We start from the raw sequence: 16,884 nt of genomic DNA, 5'->3' as shown, positions 1-16,884 counted from the left end.
AAATCGTATTGCATCATAATCTTGATACAAATCATTCTGAAACATAATTCTGATAGCATCATTAAAACACATGCTTGGTAAAACATGGTTCTATCAACATATTCTGATAAAATCGTTCCGCGGGTTACGCGCGAACATTTCTGGGAACTGTGCTCGTCTATGCAAAGTGGCGCTGCCACTACGAGCTAAAATAAGTAATACCGTCCCGCGGGTTACGCGCGAACGTTTCAGGAAAATGTGCTCGTCCATGCAAAGTGGCGCTGCCACTACGAGCTAATCAATAATTCCGTCCCGCGGGTTACGCGCGGACGTTGTGCCGGAAAACAAGGCGCTCGTCCATGCAAAGAGGCGCGACCCCTACGAGCGGGCTCAAACCCATAGTACTGCCCCATGACCATACTAGGCACTCGTCCATGCAAAGAGGTGCGACCCCTACGAGTGGGTGGATCAAACCAGCAGTCCCTACCCTTAGAGTTCCAATGGTAAAGTGATCACTTACTCGAGTTCTAGCGCACACACATCGAAAACCTTAGATAACCGTTCGCATTGCTCATCATGAAATATAATTTAAACACATAATCGCTTGCATAGCTTGTAAGTATACCATGATAAAACATTATTTAAGTACGTGTCCCTCGCCCCGAAAACAGTTTAAAAACAGTGAAAACAGCGAGAATAGGGGCTGTGAGACTCACCTGTGGTTCTTGTTAAGGGATTAATCGAGATTCGGGTTTTCTTGGTGTTGGCCTCGGAATCGAAGGTCTAGAATACGATTAAATAACAAGTATATATATTAAGATCAAGAATTAGGAGAATATAAGGGTTGGAAAGCAGATCTCAAGGTTATATTCTAGGCTTACCTGGTAACAGGATCGGAAACGAAAACAACGGATGCTTGGGAGATGATTAGTGCAAGTTGCAGTTCTTAAGAGAGAAGTTTGAAGTGTGTTTTGGTGATGATAATTTAGGTTACATATTTATAGGCAAACTCAAGGGAACACAATCCCTTGCTCTAGGGGATTGTAATCTTTTCATATCTAGGGGTAATGATGATAAAGTATGGAAATTATTATTATTTATTTAAAAGTGGAGTAGTGGATAAAAGATTTTGATTTTGATTTGGTCAGGACATGCAGGTCTGTGGTTGGTGGGAGTAGGGTGGCTGACAGTTGACTTTTCATGTTACAGTGTGCTTTTTCAGGTACTTTGTCAGTGTACAGTAAAAAGTGGAAAATCTCTGAAACACGCTACCGTTTCTTTTTGGGCGGGAGTAATCTCCTTACAACTGGAGAATAGACTAAGTGTTCTGCGCGTATTACTTTGTGCGCATAGCTTTCTGCGTGAAGGACATTTCTTTGCTGCGGGTAGGTGCGTGACCTTCTCGCAGTCAGGGACATTGAGTTTCATTTGTAGATTCTCCAGGTGGTCTTGGTATTTCAACATAGTGATCAGTTATGTTGAAGTCAATTCCATCTTGGAGCTTCAGACAAACTAGCTCTCAATGTTCCCGCCATGCGGGGAGGTTAGTTCCCTTCCGCACGCGCATAAACGATTTAGGGTGCACCCGCCTTAGCATCATGCGTGACGGTCAACCCATTAGACATCATAACGTTAAGGTACATGAAAACATAAAGCCAAAACATTCGCGCATGGCGCATATAACATATGCTCACGCTGGTTCTTAACATGGCGCGCTCGCGCAGGGCGCACATAACAAATGCACGCGCTGACTATCATGGCGCGCTCGCGCAGGGCGCACATAACAAATGCACGCGCTGACTAACATGGCGCGCTCGCGCAGGGCGCACATAACAAATGCACGCGCTGACTAACATGGCGCGCTCGATATTTACAATCACCTAATTATTAGGTTGATTACTTAGTTTATAGGATTGAGAAATTTACCGGGTGTCACACGCGATGACTAGTTTACCCGGCTTACATTCCCCACACAAGTACTTTATTAGTAGTTAACTCGCCGCGACTAGTTTAACCTTATAATATACTCGTCGCGACTAAAGAACTTATGGATTACCCGTGGGCGTTGATGACCGTCGTTTGAGTCAATCAAAAAACCTAATTATTCTAAATAGATAGAGCAAGTAGGGTATCGTATCACAAGGAGTATGTGGTCAATGCAATTCGTGTAACAGATTTATAATTATGAAGTAACTGGTTTTAGTGCTGATCACACAAGCAATATTTTGAATTAAGAGAAATAAGCAACGAACAAATAAACGAGTTGTAAACGGTTAACAAAACAAATTACATCCGGGAATTCAAGTAAGCAACCAAACAGTATCTCATGCAACCTAACAAATTTATTATTAATGATTAACTGAAAACTGATCAATCAGACAAAACCTTAGACGTCAACAATTACTTAACGCACGGCACTGGTTATCAAACAGTCATTGCCAGTGTGACTCAGTTAAGGGTAATTGTACGTTTTATCGTATTCAATCTAACCAAACTGTTATTGACTAATTATCTAGCAACTGGTAACAGATCGTTCAGACCAACATAAACCTAAACCGACCGAACACATAGAAATACTAAACATCAATAATCATATATCAGTCTTTCAATAAGAAAACATAAGTATTCTTAATCACATGAGAAAAACTGTAAATGGTTACAAACTATACATCCCGGGTGCGATTCTAGGAGATTAGCCGAGCCGAGACATCATCAAATCTTCGATACGGATGATATGGATCATGTGGAAGGTCTTGGCACAAGCTATAATGGTAGAAATCGCCTCTTGGAGCTGCTGGAATCGCCTATGGTTCGTCAAAACGGAGTTAGGGTTTTCTTTCATGAAAAAGATAATATAAACTAAAAAATCCCGTCTGCACACCCGTCGCGGTACGCGATGGCCATATGACCATTCCATCGCGCACCGCGACCTAAGAAAACATCATTTTCAGATTCCTCTCGTCGAGAAACCCAAAATTCATATATTATGGCTCTCGTAACTCATTTTCTAGCTCAGGATATGCTCGTTTTACTTCAAGGTCGCATTTCGTCAACCCATCTTGTTCAGTTTTAGCATCGGCTTATGATCACTCATCTATCCTCTTCCCAAATCCTTGAAACACTTCCCAAGACATCAAATAATGCTTTGGTCTTCCCGAGATATCATTCCATGCTCGTACAGGTCTCCCATTTAGCATATTTAACGATCAATTACCTGAAATACAAAAGCATGTATGAAGTACCAAAGTTCTAACAATATACTCAATAAAACTAGATAATTAATACATTGATATATATACAAAATACCCGACCATCAGGCGTTGATTACGAGGCGTAAAACTTATTTAGTCGTGACGAGTAAATGGTTAGTAAATCTGCTCGTTACAGTTAGTTTAAAGAAACATGTCCAGTATTAATTGGTTATACAAACTACTCGTCACGACTAGATTATAATATATATTTTGAGAATTTCTTTCAAATGACACCTAAAACCTGAAAAACGTTTCATAAACGCTTATTTTGGGAATTTTCCCTTGATAAAACTAATCAAGTCAGAGTGACTAGTTAATTAAACAACTCAAAAGACAAACACTTCAAATATATATTAAAGGGATATTGATTTTAAATACTCTCAACTTTGATCTATTGGTAGATATCACTTCCAACTTACGAAATGTTCTCCAACACTCCCAACTTTTAACATATTTTTTTCTGTCACTCCCGGGGTAACGTGACACTAACTTCGTTAGTGTTTGGAGGGTAAAAAATGTCATTTTTCAAAGTTTAAGGACTAAAAACAAAATTTTATTATTAATTATATATTACAACACCCCTCTCCTCCCAACCATCACCTCTCTTCCCTGTCGACAACCACCACCACCACCATAGACAGCTACCAACCACCACCGTCTTTGACATATACCCCAATAAGACAACTCATTATCCGACACCGAAGAACCCCAATAACCAAAGCCACAAACCACCACCTTGTTTAGAATACAAAGTGTTGCCAGAGTAAAATTCTTTCTGGGAAATTAAACAATATTTTCCGACCCGTTTAAAAGTTTTGATTTTCTCATCTGACATGTCTCCGATCAACAAACCCAGTTCGGAATTGATGTTAATTAGCATATAATACCCTTCAGCCGGCTCGGCTCCGGCGCCGACACCAGAGACGTACCGAGACGTTGAAAGATCGTAACAAATTTCAAATCTTGACCCGTTGAATTCGAGGGTTTGGTGCCTTTTTTTCTTACGGAAGAAGCCGTAATGTGTGTTTAATCTGAAAATGGTAGAGGGTTCGTGTTGCCGGAGGTGATGTGGAGGTGGTGGTGTTACGGTGCCAGGTGACGGTGGTGAAGTGGTTTAAGGCACCAACATGAAGTGGTAAAAGGCACCACCACCACCACCACCACCACCACCTCTTGAACTCGTCGTATTCGAGGATTTGGGTTACTTTTTTGAAGTAGGCTTCGGGTGAGTCGCCGAGTGGCTCGGTGTCAAATATTCCCAGTCGGGTTGAGGTGGGTAGGTTTGGGGTTCGGTTGTGGTGGTGGTGGTTTGTGGGTTTAGTGATTGGGGTTCTTCGGTGTCGGATAATGAGCCGTCTTCTTCTCCGGGGTATATGTCTAAGGCGGTGGTGGTTGGTAGCTGTTTGTGGCGGTGGTGGTTGTCGGCAGGGAAGAGAGATGGTGTTTGAGAGGGAGAGGTGTTGTAATATATAATTAACAAAATTTTGTTTTTAATCCTTAAACTTTGAAAAATGACACTTTTTACCCCCAAACACTAACGAGGTTAGTGTCTCGTTACCCCGGGAGTGCCAGAAAAAAATGTGTTAAAAGTTGGGAGTGTTGGAGAACATTTCATAAGTTGGGAGTGATATTTACCAATGAGTCAAAGTTGAGAGTATTTAAAACCAATATCCCTATATTAAAATGATTAAATCGATATATCAAACACTCATTATTGGGTTTGACAAGCCTAAACCCAAATAGCGCATTCCAAAAAGATTAGAATACAAGTATACTATATCAAACACAAAAAAAAAACAAAATATCTCTCTCATAACAATAAATATGGATAAAAACATGATGTAACTATATTAGAGTAAATTATGATCAAGTGATCACTCATAAGTCATAATAGATCATTACCAATAAACTTGATCTGGAGTCGTGGGAAAGGGTGGCGCATAGGACCCGAGAGGGTACCAATTATAATACTGATATAAAGTTGTGGGAATAGATGGGAGCATAAAACCCTAGGGGTACCAGTGAAACTGATTTGGAATAGGTGGAGCAGACGGCTCGATATAAGTTTGTGGTTGTGGTGGCGGCAGCGGATTTGAGTCGTCGATTTCTCGTGACAGTGATACTTCTATTAGGAAATTTGCGCTTAAGAGCATTTTGTATTGCTTCAGGCTGTTTAGTAGCTAAGAAACTAAATTTCCCTTTCTCAGGATCCATTGCAGCAAATGTGACATCATGATCCAGTTTGTGAAGTGTCGTTTTGGCCTTGTCTATGCATCCTTTACAGTTACAAAATGGATCAATTTGTATAGTAGTCATTGGAGCGGTCATCTTTGATGTTTGCTGTAGAAGTCAAATATACAATTTAAACACATATGAAAATAACTCAAATTAGAGGAGCAAATAATAATAATAGTTAACGCTAAATAAATACTATAAAGTTGACAAATTAATATGAAAACAGTTAATCCTTACATCGGAGGGTTTCTCTAGGAGACAAATGCCATTGCGAATATGAGGGAAAGTTACAAAACTTTTCGATCTTTTCGATCACTTTATTTTCTTGATAGGATTCGTGAGACGTACTCAGTGTATTGTTGTCTGTATGGATGAATTTCTAGGCACTTGCGTAATTCTTTTTTTGTTATTTCAACTTATTTGTATTAAACTGAAATTATAGTAAAATGATTATTTAATTACTTATTCATAAACATATAACTAATGTTAGCTTGATGGATTTAAATTAATTATTGAACATAAATTCTTCTGGATCAACAAAGAATAGACCTAGATTTGTTTACTTATATATGTGTATCCCGACACATGACATCAATACGGAATTTTTGTGGTTTAGACTTTAGGGGTTCTTTTTGTTAAAGTTTTGCTAGAAAGAAGTCATTTCGTGAAATTTTCACTAAATGGATGTGCTTTGATAAATTTCACTAGAAGGATATGTGCTTCCGTGAAAATTTGGTTGTTTTCAAATGGCACTCACCTCTACAATCTACATGGCAGACCGAGAATTTCTTTCACGGGGACAATCAAAAGACTTAACACTAATTTTAGGTTTTTCTAATTTCATGAAAATGTCTCAGATTGATTTGCCCCTGAAGGTATTTGATTTATTTACGGATTTGCATATTTGAAGGAAAATGCATTTGATTGATTCATCCGCCTAATCTCTTCCACCCACACCAGTTATGGGTTATTTTTCTGTGCGAACAAAAACAAGAATGAGAGACAAGATTTGATGTATCCAGAGTAATCCATATACCCATATGGATATTTGTTGAAATTTTTGCTACTAGTTGATCTTTAGATCATGATTTGTGGCTCAAGCTCTAGCACATGGATTTATCCTACAATATTGCTCTACATAACGTTGACCGGATGTTAATTGAGCGTTGACTAAAGTCTCTGCTGAAGCTATCTGAACCTTTTGTGATTCAAGTGAGCGAAGCCATTGGCAAGTTTCTTTTTATTTTTATTTTTTGTTTTGAAAAAGAAATAATAATATAATTTAACATATAAATTTTCTAATCAAAGATAAAGTTAAGGTTTTAAACTATGAATATCATAAAATAAGTAAATAAGATACATAAAAAAAAATCCTATAGTGCTTTAATCTTCTTCTAATTTCTTTGGCTGAAATTCTTTACAAGAAAGTCCAAGTTTCTTATACTTTATTTAGTAATTTTCATCTGCGTCGCTGACATGATACTATTTAATATTTTATGGATGACAACGCTAAATTCTAAATCAACATAAGTAGCTGTTATTTTTCTCCGATCCCTCCTAGCTAGTCACACTTTACTCTATAATTAACCAAACCTCAATGATAATTTTAGCACTTTAATATTAATGGCCTTTTTATTTAGTTTTATGCAACATAGAGTTTGAAGGGAGTTGTCCTAACGCTTTCACCTTTCTAAATCTCAAGTTCAATTTACACATATTTTATTCACATCTTGGCCCGATATAATATTAACTTCACAAACAGTACCTCTAACCTTATATAGAAAATAGAAAAAAAAATCCGTTTGTTGGCGCGTAGCACGAACTCATGATGTGTTGACTATTGAACATTCACCCACTCTGATTGTCACTGTTTGGATGCTTCAAACTTCATTCAAATGCAGCAGAGTCCATGGGTTCCACAAGCAGAATCTGGTACAGTGATATACTGCCGTTTACAGCAATGGTGAGTGTGGAGTGCATCATAGTAGGTGGACCCCGGGCCCGGGCAGATTTTTATTCACATCTGGTAGTAGGTGGACCCCGTTTACACATATTTTATTCACATCTGGTACAGTGAAGAAACACTAACCGGACCCCGGGCAGATTACGGGTAACCTGGGGGTTAGATAGATGTTTCCCACGAGGGGTTAGACCCGGTAAAGATGGTTCTTCTGATAACCTGCAAAACAGACACCGTGAGCTTGTCACTGAGAAGGGGGGGGGTTCCTCCTTGTGACCACCCTCCGGCGTGAGAATCAGACTAGATTGCTCTTTAAATATAAATGTATATTAATAGATTGCTAGAGCAGATATCAGGTATAATATGATAAGATCTGTTGGTAATGTGTTAAGATAAGATGATCATACCATTTGTGGTATTTATAGCCGAAGGTAGGTTTCCAAGGAGGTGTGGCCGGCTGCAATAGTGTTCCTGTTCCACCAACAGTGGCCTACGCACGTGCCCTGCTGGTAGTTGGTGGGTAGGCAGCGGCTGATAGTGACCAGGCCTGCTGTGTACTATTCCTTTTCCACCAACTGCCGGCTACGCACGTGGTATGACAGTAGTTGGTGAGTAGGCAGCAGCTAATAGTGACATACAGTACAGGAGCATGCTGCTCGCCATACTGTTGTCAATAAGCTGTCGTATCTTTAGTCAGATCTTTTGCCCATACCTCGTCAGGTACAGTACAGAAGATCTTCCCGTATCGTACGGACTGGCTTATTTGGGCGGGAGTATTCCCCCTCCCGCCCTTGTGCGGGATTGTTCCCCGCTTTGCTCATTCCTTCAGGTGACACTGAGTGATTGAGAGCTAAGTGCCTTGTGCGTGTAGCCTTGCTGCGCGGGTGGCCTTCCCTAATGGCTTGTATCCGAAGCTGCGGGAACAGGCGGAGTCCTTCACCATTGGGAGGCATTTCCTGCGGGAACAGCTTGCGTACTGCGCGTAAGGACGTCACGTCTCTGAGCATGGTGGGTCCTGCGGATCCAGTTGGTTTCTGCGCAGACGTCCCTCTTCAAGGTGAGTCTTGTGGGTCCAACTGGGCTCTGCTGGGACCTACCTCTTCAAGTCCCCCAAGTCCAATGTTCTTCTCATGAGTGTTTAATAAAGTTAGGTGAACTTTTGGACTTAAGCAAAGGGTTTTGAAAAGGGGTTTTTAAGGTTTTCCATGGGGATTCTTCCCGCGGAAGTCCTTGTCACTTGCAGAAATTCCTGAGTTTCCTGCTTGATCTTTGGGTATGATGCGGGTAGGCTGTAACCTCCTCGCAAGTCAGGAGCGTTGAGTCCCACTTGTGTGGATTCTCCCTGAGGTTTTGGTAGTTTTGAACATAGTGATCAATTATGTTAAAACCACCAATTCCATCCTGGAGCCTCAAACAATGTAGTTCTCGACGTTCCCGCTATGCGGGGATGTTATTTCCATTTCCGCAAGCATTGCCCAGAAGATCCTTCTTGGTTTCAATTCCCTGCGGAGCGCTAGGTATGTGAAGGGTTTTGCCTTAACACTGTACCCGCGCTCGTCTTACGGTTACTTTACTTCCAAGGTACCCCTGGCGTCAATTCCCTGCGGGTGCTAGGTATGTGAAGGGTTTTGCCTTAACACTGTACCCGCACCCGTCTTATAGTTACTTTGTTGCCGGGGTATTCTTGGCTTCAATTCCCTGCGGGTGCTAGGTATGTGAAGGGTTTTGCCTTAACACTGTACCCGCATCCGTCTTACGGCTACTTGGTTGCCAAGTTATTCTTGGCTTCAATTCCCTGCGGGTGCTAGGTATGTGAAGGGTTTTGCCTTAACACTGTACCCGCATCCGTCTTACGGTTACTTGGTTGCCAAGGTATTCTTGGCTTCAATTCCCTGCGGGTGCTAGGTATGTGAAGGGTTTTGCCTTAACACTGTACCCGCATCCGTCTTACGGTTACTTGGTTGCCAATGTATTCTTGGCTTCAATTCCCTGCGGGTGCTAGGTATGTGAAGGGTTTTGCCTTAACACTGTACCCGCATCCGTCTTACGGTTACTTGTTTGCCAAGTTATTCTTGGCTTCAATTCCCTGCGGGTGCTAGGTATGTGAAGGGTTTTGCCTTAACACTGTACCCGCATCCGTCTTACGGTTACTTGGTTGCCAAGGTATTCTTGGCTTCAATTCCCTGCGGGTGCTAGGTATGTGAAGGGTTTTGCCTTAACACTGTACCCGCATCCGTCTTACGGTTACTTGGTTGCCAAGGTATTCTTGGCTTCAATTCCCTGCGGGTGCTAGGTATGTGAAGGGTTTTGCCTTAACACTGTACCCGCATCCGTCTTACGGTTACTTGTTTGCCAAGTTATTCTTGGCTTCAATTCCCTGCGGGTGCTAGGTATGTGAAGGGTTTTGCCTTAACACTGTACCCGCATCCGTCTTACGGTTACTTGGTTGCCAAGGTATTCTTGGCTTCAATTCCCTGCGGGTGCTAGGTATGTGAAGGGTTTTGCCTTAACACTGTACCCGCACCCGTCTTATAGTTACTTTGTTGCCGGGGTATTCTTGGCTTCAATTCCCTGCGGGTGCTAGGTATGTGAAGGGTTTTGCCTTAACACTGTACCCGCATCCGTCTTACGGCTACTTGGTTGCCAAGTTATTCTTGGCTTCAATTCCCTGCGGGTGCTAGGTATGTGAAGGGTTTTGCCTTAACACTGTACCCGCATCCGTCTTACGGTTACTTGGTTGCCAAGGTATTCTTGGCTTCAATTCCCTGCGGGTGCTAGGTTTGTGAAGGGTTTTGCCTTAACACTGTACCCGCATCCGTCTTACGGTTACTTGGTTGCCAAGGTAAGGGGTATTTTCCCGCTTACTTTTGAATCTTTTTGAATTTTTTTTGAAATTCGAAGAGTTGGTGAAAGGATAAGAACAGTCCAAACCTCTGAAACGTTGTGCGACGGTTTCTTCTGACTGTATCAGGACGTGCAGGAAGTTATGGTGACGTGACAGTACATGGTCATTCCAGACGCTTTTTCAGGCGCGTGGGCGCGATTTTTCGGGCGCGTGGCCGCGAAATTAATGGTACGCGTCCTTTCAACAGCTGTTGCCAGCTTGCTTTTTGCCACGTGTCATAGTTTCATTGCACCTTTGATTTCTCTCTCTTCCGCATTAAATTCATCGCATTAATTGCGATTAGTATATAAAGGGGGAGAGGGTTCTTTGTAATCCACACTTTCACTCTTCTCTTCATCTTAAGAACGATTTCCGGCGAATACTCATCTTTCAGTCGAGCATTCTCTTGAAATCGTTTTCTTCTTTCTTTTTGCAAGATGTCGTCTCGTGATCTCGAATCTACAGCCGATGACAAGAGTACTGCTGGCGAGTGCCAGTGTGCTCTGCCTGGCGATCTGTATCAGTACATCGTCAGGAAGTTCATGCTCGAGGCGACGACCCAGGCGCCTGCGCCTGCTTCCGCTGGTTCAGTTGCTCACTCCTTTGAGCCGACTGTTCCAGCTGTGATGACGTCACCGCCGGCTGTGAGTGTTGTTTTTACCGCATCTTTCACCGAGCCGGCGGTTACTTTTGCTGCGGATTCCGCGGCGGAGACCGCGGCGGCTTCTACCATGCCTCCGTCATCGGCAACGACGGCCGAACCTTCAGGTATGCATGGGGTTTATCGCCAACCTCTGTGTGACACCTGGTAATTTCCCAACCCTATAAACTAAGTAATCAACCAAATAATTAGGTGATTGTGAATATTATGCGCGCTAAATTAGAATCAGCGCGGGCATTTGTTATATGCGCCCTGCGCGAGCGCGCTATGTTAGTCAGCGCGGGCATGTTATGTGCGCCCTGCGCGAGCACGCGATGTAAGAACCAGCGTGGGCATATGTTATATGCGCCATGCGCGAATGTTTTGGCTTTATGTTTTCATGTAACTTAACTTTATGTTGTCTAATGGGTTGACCGTCACGCATGATGCTAAGGCGGGTGCATCCCAAATCGTTTATACGCGTGCGGAAGGGGAACTAACCTCCCCGCATGGCGGGAACATTGAGAGCTAGTTTGTCTGAAGCTCCAAGATGGAATTGACTTCAACATGACTGATCACTATGTTGAAATACCAAGACCACCTGGAGAATCTACAAATGAAACTCAATGTCCCTAACTGCGAGAAGGTTACGTACCTACCCGCAGCAAAGAAAGCTATACGCAGAAAGCTATGCGCACAAAGTTACACGCGCAGAACACTTAGCCTAATCTCCAGATATAAGGGGATTATTCCCGCCCAAAAGGAAACAGTAGCGTGTTTCAGAGATTTCTACTTTTTAACTGTACACTGACAAAAGCATCTGAAAAAGCATACTGTAACATGAAAAGTCAAACTGTCAGCCACCCTACTCCCACCAACCACAGACCTGCATGTCCTGTCCAAATCAAACCAAAATCTTTTACCCACTCATCCACTTTTAAATAAATAATAATAATTTCCATACTTTATCATCATTACACCTAGATATGAAAAGATTACAATCCCCTAAAGCAAGGGATTGTGTTCCCTGGATCTTGCCTATAAATATGTGACCTAAATTATCACCCAAACACACTTCAAACTTCTCTCTTAAGAACTGCAAACTTGCACTAATCATCTCCCAAGCATCCGTTGTTTTCATTTCCGATCCTGTTACTAGGTAAGCCGAGATTATAACCTTGAGATCTACTTTCCAACCCTTATATTCTCCTATTTCTTGATCTTAATATATATACTTCTTGTTATTTAATCGTATTCTAGACCTTCAAATTCCGAGGCCAACACCAAGAAAACCCGAATCTCGATTAAACCCTTAACAAGAACCACAGGTGAGTTTCACAGCCCCTATTTTCACTATTTTCACTATTTTTAAACTGTTTTCGGGGCGAGGGACACGTACTTAAATTACGATTTATCATGGTATACTTACAAGTTATGCAAACGATTAAATTATGTTTCATGATGAGCAATGCAAACGGTTATCTATGGTTTACGATGTATGTGCGCCAGATTCGAGTAAGTGATCACTTTACCATTGGAACTCTAAGGGTAGGGACTGCTGGTTTGATCCACCCACTCGTAGGGGTCGCACCTCTTTGCATAGACGGGTGCCTAGTATGGTCATGGGGCAGTACTATGGGATTGAGCCCGCTCGTAGGGGTCGCACCTCTTTGCATGGACGAGCGCCTTGTTTTCCGGCACAACGTTCGCGCGTAACCCGCGGGACGGTATTATTTATTAGCTCGTAGGGGCAACGCCTCTTTGCATAGACGAGCACGGTTTTTCAGAAATGTCCACGCGTAACCCGCGGGACGGTATTACATTATTTTAGCTCGTAGTGGCAGTGCCACTTTGCATGGACGAGCACGTTTTCCAGAAACGTTCGCGCGTAACCCGCGGAACGGTTCTATCAGAAATATGTTGTCAGATCTATGTTTTCATACAGTTTATCAAGCATATGTTTAGATATGAAATCAGAAATGTGTTTCAGTATGATTTTCGCCAAGACTATGATGCAATACGATTTATCAAGTTACTAAAACTTGTGAACTCACTCAGTTTATACTGATTCAAATGTTTTACGTGTCTTTCAGGAGATAACTAGGTAGCGCATGGAGTCACACTTAGAGCACCTCACGCTGAACATCTAAAACTAGCTTTTTGGAAGATTTTAGTTCTATCCCTTCGATGCGCGTGGTTGTTCCCGCCGCGCAAGGGGATATGGCGTGGAAATCTTCAACAATTTTTATACTTGGATGTTTTTTTTATGTAATATTTAAACAATGTAATGTATTTGTATTAAACATTTCATGAGCAATGAAAATCTTACCTTGAATGTTTGCAATGGCCCGTGCTTAATTATCAATCCCCACTCGCGCGCGCCCGGCTGTTTCCGCCGTTCAAGGCCGGGTGTGACAGATTGGTGTCAGAGCACTGGTTATAGCGAACTAGGAAAAGAAGTTTTAACCTAGACTATAACCGTCGGGGAATCGCATGAAGTATTTTTCAAAGAAAATATTTTCAAAAGAAACTATACACACACTTAGGAACACGGGTCACACAATGTCTAGTGAACATTAAAGATAAGAACATTATGTGCTCATGGTACATGCGCTAAGTTTGTTATATTTTCTCTTTTAAGAGCGAGAATGCCTCCAACTAGAGCCAAGGGAATTACCATGACACCCGAGGAACTCGCAGAAATAATCGCGCAGGCGATCGCGACCCATGAGGCCAGCAAGGCCGAATCTAGTCAGGGTCGTCAGAACGAGACCCCAGAACCCGAATCAGGAGCCTTGGACAAAGGGTGCTCCTATAAGACATTTATGGCCTGTAGGCCTTGGCCATTCAAGGGTACCGAAGGGGCCATTGGGCTCTACAACTGGATTGACAAGATGGAGACAGTTCTCTCCATTAGCAGATGTAGTGAGAACCAAAAGGTCCTTTACGCGACCTGCATGTTCCAAGAAGCAGCTTCGTCTTGGTGGAAGCTTCAAGTGAAGACGTTGGGGCGAGAAGTTGCTCTTCTCAAGACCTGGGAGGAACTGAAGGAAATGTTGATGAGAAAGTTCTGCTCTCGCGCAGAAATTCAGAGTCTACAACAGGAATTCTGGAACCACACCATGGTAGGAACGGATATCGACGCCTACAACAACCGGTTCAACGAGCTTTGCCAGTTGGTGCCAGACATGGCGAACACTGAGGAAAAGAAGATCGAGAGGTATATCTTTGGGTTACCTCCTGTTGTTAGGGTTCCGCTCAACGCCGTAGCGCCTCCAACCTTTGATGAGGCGGTAGCGCGGGCCATCACCCTTACAAGGGATACGGTCCGTGCGGGTATGTTGACTACGCGCGGAAACGAGCAGCGAACCTCTGATCCCAAGAGGAAGTGGAACTCTCACCACCGAGGGTCCGACTCCAAGCAGCCACCATTCAAGAAGCAAGAAAGCGCAAGGACTTACGCGATTCAGGCCGCGGAGCCACCGCGAAAAGGATACAGCGGGCCTCGCCCATGGTGCAACAAATGCAAGTATCACCACGAGGGTGAATGCGCAAGAATCGAATGCGCCAAATGTGGCAGACCAGGGCACAAGACAATGAATTGCCGTATCAGAGAAGCTGGAGCGAGCGACAACTGCTACGCATGCGGAAAGCCAGGGCATTTTAGTCGGGATTGCCCGCAAAAGGGAAACCAAGCTCGCGGGAGAGCTTTTGTGATCGGCGCGGGCGAAGCAAAAGAAGAGCCGAACGTGGTAACCGGTACGTTTTTACTTAACGGCCATTTTGCATCTGTCTTATTTGATACTGGCGCTGACCTGAGTTTTATATCCACTGAGTTTAAAGACTCCTTAGGCCTAGCAACCAGTAGGCTAGACACACCTTATACTATAGAACTAGCCAATGGTAGGCAGTTATGCGCGAACGAAAAAACTGAACAATGTGTAATAGTCATGGGAGGTCACGGGTTCAATATTAACTTGTTGCCAATAGACTTGGGAAGTTTTGACATTGTAATAGGTATGGATTGGTTGGTCGAGAACCACGCGGAAGTTATTTGCCATGAGAAGCAGGTTCGGGTCCCACTGTTGAACGGAGAAACCCTGGTGATTCAAGGGGAAAGAAGGGGAGTTGCGACGAAACTGATTTCGTGCCTGAAGGCGCGCAAGTGCCTAAGGAAAGGGTGCTACGCCTTCCTGGCGCATGTAGTAGAGAAGAAAGGAGATGAGCGAAGAATTGAAGACTTACCAGTAGTGCGCGGATTTCCAGAAGTTTTTCCTGAAGATTTGCCCGGATTACCGCCGCCGCGACAAGTCGAATTTCGTATTGATTTAGTCCCAGGAGCTGCGCCAGTAGCTCGAGCGCCTTATCGACTAGCTCCATCTGAGATGCAAGAACTATCCAATCAGCTACAGGAACTATTGGATAAGGGTTTCATACGCCCAAGCTTCTCACCTTGGGGAGCTCCAGTACTGTTTGTAAAGAAGAAGGATGGTTCCTTCCGGATGTGTATTGACTACAGGGAGCTGAACAAGCTGACAGTCAAGAATCGGTACCCCTTACCGAGGATTGACGACTTATTTGACCAATTGCAGGGATCCAGTTATTATTCGAAGATAGATCTACGGTCAGGATACCACCAACTTAGGGTCCATGAGGAAGATGTGCCGAAAACAGCCTTCCGAACTAGATACGGCCATTATGAGTTCTTAGTGATGCCTTTCGGGCTAACTAATGCGCCGGCTGTATTCATGGATCTGATGAACCGCGTGTGAAACCATACCTGGATAAGTTTGTGATTGTATTTATAGATGACATTCTGATTTACTCTCGGACCAAGGCCGAGCATGAGCAACACCTGAGATTGATTTTGGAATTGTTGAGGAAAGAAAAGTTGTATGCGAAGTTTTCCAAGTGTGAGTTTTGGCTTAGAGAAGTTCACTTTCTCGGTCACGTTGTAAACGAGAAAGGAATACACGTTGATCCTTCCAAGGTCAAGGCCATCGAAAACTGGGAAGCGCCAAAAACCCCAACTGAGGTGAGGCAATTCCTAGGACTAGCTGGCTACTATCGACGCTTCATTGAGAACTTCTCCAAGATAGCTCTACCTCTGACCGCGCTAACTCAGAAAGACAAGAAGTTTGTTTGGGGCGAAAATCAGGAAACGGCATTTCAATTGTTGAAACAGAAGTTATGTAGTGCGCCAATTTTGTCTCTGCCCGAGGGGACGGATGACATCGTCGTTTACTGCGACGCTTCACATCAGGGACTCGGATGTGTCCTTATGCAGCGAGACAAAGTCATAGCGTATGCCTCGCGCCAACTCAAGACCAATGAAAAGAACTACACAACGCATGATCTGGAACTTGGAGCGGTTGTCTTCGCGCTAAAGATTTGGCGCCATTACCTCTATGGTACAAAGTGTATAATCTTTACGGATCACAAGAGTCTTCAACATATTTTTGATCAGAAGGATTTAAACATGAGGCAACGAAGATGGGTGGAGTTGTTGAATGATTATGATTGTGAAATTAAGTACCACCCTGGAAAGGCGAATGTGGTAGCAGACGCGCTAAGTAGGAAGGAGCGAATTAAAACGCTACGGGTCAAGGCTCTAAGGTTGACCATTCGCGCAGATCTCTCTACCCGCATCCGAGACGCTCAGCAAGAAGCCTTGAAACCAGAGTTTGTTAAAAACGAATCCCTTGGGGGTTTGATTAAGAATTTGGAGATCAAGGAAAACAACACTCGATATTTTGCTAACCGCATATGGGTCCCTCTCAAGGGAGGATTACGTGAGCAAGTATTAAACGAAGCTCACAAGACGCGGTATTCCGTACATCCTGGCGCAGACAATATGTACCAAGATGTTAAAGCGCTGTATTGGTGGCCCAATCTTAAAGGCGCCATCGCGACGTATGTCAGTAAATGCCTGACG

General features: G+C 43.3%; 1 pseudogene; it reads left to right on the top strand.

Moving 5' to 3' along the window:
* The first annotated feature begins 7,374 nt into the window (after positions 1–7,374).
* Positions 7,375–16,884, top strand: part of LOC143592554 (WAT1-related protein At5g40230-like) — a 29,806-nt pseudogene continuing 20,296 nt past the window's right edge.

This window comes from Bidens hawaiensis, unplaced genomic scaffold, assembly GCF_021521415.1.
Source record: "Bidens hawaiensis isolate Kalapana, Puna unplaced genomic scaffold, B.hawaiensis_p1.1 tig00041066_1, whole genome shotgun sequence".
Lineage (NCBI taxonomy): Eukaryota > Viridiplantae > Streptophyta > Magnoliopsida > Asterales > Asteraceae > Bidens > Bidens hawaiensis.
The sequence above is the reverse complement of the archived record's forward strand: the minus strand, read 5'-3'. Positions and strand labels throughout refer to the sequence as shown.